Source organism: Chiloscyllium plagiosum, chromosome 14 (genome assembly GCF_004010195.1).
Source record: "Chiloscyllium plagiosum isolate BGI_BamShark_2017 chromosome 14, ASM401019v2, whole genome shotgun sequence".
NCBI classification, from domain to species: domain Eukaryota; kingdom Metazoa; phylum Chordata; class Chondrichthyes; order Orectolobiformes; family Hemiscylliidae; genus Chiloscyllium; species Chiloscyllium plagiosum.
In genome coordinates this window covers 39122996-39126989 of record NC_057723.1, presented here as the reverse complement: position 1 = coordinate 39126989, position 3994 = coordinate 39122996, and positions in this window count along the sequence as shown.

Genomic DNA, 3994 nt, shown 5'->3' with positions numbered 1-3994 from the left:
CACCCACACACACCCTTATAGACACACACACTCCCACACTCACACATGCACCCCGTCACAGACTTAAGACACTCTGCACTCACTACACACGCACATGCACACTTTCTCACACTCACAGCCCCTACCCCAGACAGACACACACACACAGACAGACAAAGACCCACATGCACACATATATTTTGTGTGGTGAATTTGTACTTGCAGAGTTACATTGCACTTTGCTCAAAAACCACATAGATTCATGTCGAACTCTGAGCTCAAAAACTGCATGAATTTATGTAAAACTCTGTTATTTCACTTTTTAGATTGGAATCAATCTAAACATCAGGTCATAGACAGAGAACACAGGGGGCTAACACCTTCAACATATTGTCTAGCTATCACCATTGTTAACAGCTAACCCGAGAATGCAACTTTAAAAAAAAGGGTTTTGTGATTTACACATGAAAGAAGTGAAACTATCACTGCATTCTAACAGATGAAAGTCATAACAGACAATCAATTTTTAAATGTATAATTTCAGTTACATCACACTGCAAACTTTTGCTATAAATTCTGTGTTACGATCGAGCCCTCCACAATCACCTGATGAAGGAGTGTCGCTCCGAAAGCTAGTGTACTTCCAATTAAACCTATTGGACTATAACCTGGTGTTGTGTGATGTTTAACTTTGTACACCCCAGTCCAACACCGGCATCTCCAAATCATGGTTCAATCCTGTTAGTCTTCCATCAAGTGAGTTAGGTAAGTATTACAAAAGTAAAAACATGAAATGCAGGAGATGATCAACAGGTTTAGAAGCTTTGTTGGAGACAGAACAGAACTAAAGGTCACCACCCTAAAATATGAATTTGGTGTCTGTATAAACTATGAGATGGTCAGCAATGAGTTACAAATGTGTGTGTCATTAGTGCTTTTGTATTTTCAGTACACCATGTCTTCTGTTACCTGAGGCTGGGATAGTTGACTGTCACCAATACTCCTTTCCATTCTTTTAAATAAACTTTTAGCACATTAGATAGACCCTGATGGCACACAGGAACAAAACTTTAAAAAATCAAATGGTCAATGGAAACTTAACAATTATAATGAAAATTGATCAAAATTAAGTTATAACATCACCTCTGAGAGTGATTGTGCATTCCAACCAGACAGGCAATCCTCTTTTCTAAGGACCTATATAAGCCCCTATCTAATCATCAAGGGTAAAGGATACACCACTATAGAGACAAGAAGAGGCAGTTTTCATACAAAACATGGTGTAGTTTTTGCTTGACAACAACAGGTGATAGGTAGTACAGAATTTAAGAGTTTCTGAAAAAAGACACATTCATTGAAGCTTTTGGTCTTGCATGCATCAGGACATTCACAGTAAAAGAGAGATACAATTTGTACTCTTTGAGCAGAACGTGCTGATTAGTTGGCAAGTAAACAGATTAGTAGAGGCATTGCCATAGAGAACACACCAGTTAGATGATGACTGATAGATAACTGTCAAACTTTGTTTAAATTTGACTCCTACTGGTGAAAGCATTGCCCCAGAGAATGGATGTCACCTATTTTGTTAACTAGAAACAACCACGATGTGTGTATATGTTTGTTTGATCTACTCCTTACTAATTTAAAGAACTGATTCCTCAGAAACTGAATCAAAATGAATACTTTAGTATTATTATTTGAAAACCGAAATATCAAATAATGGAGACCACCTCAAGTGCCAATGGATCGGAATGGCAGTAATTCATTTAGTTGCTGAAGAGTGTTAGTAATGTTAACTGTTTCTGGGGAGCCATTACAAGCAAAGTTCATTGGACCTTATCAAATCAAAAAAAAACTCAATGATCCGAATTATGTAATCAGGAGGAAAAGAAAATCAAGAAATGTATGTTCAGATGTTTGGCAGGGAGGATAGTCAAGTGAGAAGTATATTTATAGTGGTGAAATAAATAGGAAGTAAAACTAATATATCAGAAGGATTTGAAAACAAATCAGATTGGATAATACTAAGGTGCTTGAAAAGTTACATGACATATTTCACTATCCCCCAAAAAAACTATTGATGTGACTTTAAAAAACTATTACAGACTCATAAATTTAGTGGAAATAGAACAGAGAAAATGTCTTTGTCTATACATGATGTTAAGGTAGATGATGAATTCCTAATAAAACAACATCCTTACAGATTCTGGCCAGAGATGTTAAGTGAAGTGAGAGAAACTCTTACGTTTATAATGGCCAATAACATTATTGAATTAGGCATAGTAGCTGAAATTTACCTAATGTGATGGTGCCAAATCAAGTTGGATCACGGTGATTGCGTTTAGATTATTGCAAAGTTAATGTGGGAACAAAGCTGAATTCATATCTGATGTCATGATTGTGAGAATTGGATAAGCACAATTTGTTTAAAAAATCAACTTGTTAAAAGATGTCGGCAAATTCCACTGAGCAATACTGTCAAAGAAATATCAGCTTTTGTACTTTTGGATGGACTTTCTTAAGGTAAATCGTACCATTTAGAATGAAAAAATGAGCTAGCAATGTTTTCAAAGATTAATCAATTAAATCATCAAAGGATTATGCAACTAAGTTTTTTTTTATATATATATATAGATAATGTGGTTGTGTTCAGCCAAATCTCAGAGGAATATTTACAACGCTGGACCAAATTTAATGATCTGTTACAATGAGCTAATTCAGTAATGAATTTGATCAGAAGTGAATTTACCAAAGAAAAAGATACTTATTTGGGCCACACTTGTTGGGTTAATGCCAAGTATTCCTTGGAGAAGCAAAAAAAACAGCAGCTACCTTGGAATTTCTCATGCTTAAGACAAAAGATGATATTTTGCTGTATTTCAGCATAAATAGGTTTTATCAGAAGTTTGGTTTGAATTTCAGCATTTAGGCAATTTTGTTTAAAAAAGACCAAAAGATTTTTTGAGGGAAGAATGTCAGTACCTTTGAAAGCTGTACTGAAAGCTTTACACAGCTACTGCAGCAACAAATTATGTTCAGCTATTCGAATTGGCTGTTGATGCCACTGATGTCAGTGCTACAGTGTTAATACAGGAAGATGATATAGGGATTTAACAACCAGTTAGTTCAAGCTAAACTGGTGCCAGCAGAAATATCTCTTTTTCCACATTTAGATTTTGACTTTGGAATAGCTCTAGAATTTTTTTATATCTGCATATTTAATAACTGTAGAGATTGTTATTTGTATGAAACATGACCTTTTGACATTTCTATCAAAATTTCACACCAAGAATTTTAGACTGTTGTGTTGGAGTTTATTACTATAACCATAAAATCGGAAAATCATTCATGTAGCTACAAGAGATAATATAGTAGATGCAAATATGGAGAAAAACAAATGTTGTGATCAAAATCTGTAGAGTATGATTGATACAGAAATTTAATGTGAATATTATTACTGTCAAAATTAAATTTGTGTAAATTGAGTAAGTATGGTGATGAGAGGAAATTGCAGTAGCAAAATTGTTTAAAAATGTATTTTTATTGAAAAATAGATTTTTTAATATTATAACAAATAAAACAATACAAAATACACCCAAAAAGTAAAAATCCCAAACCACCCTCATGTACAAATGTATAAATATGTATTAAAAAAAGAAGAAAAAACTAACTACCTAACTAAATAAATTATAACTAACAGCAAACTAACAAATAATAATAATACAGCTTAGCAAAACAAAACACTAACTCTTGAAAATCGAGAGCGTTAACTTTCACCTATTCATATGTTCTCTTGATATTGGACTCGTAAAGCACAATCGTAACGGCTATATAAAATCCTTTATTAGTGCAGCAGACAAATCTGTGTCCAGGTATTCCAAAAAGGGCCGCCATGTCTTAGTGGTTTACAATACTTAAATTTTCTTCCAAGGGGATATGCTTCATCAATATCTTACGCCAACCCGATGAGCCCGGGGGATTTTCAGACACCCAATCTAACAAGACATTCTTTGTA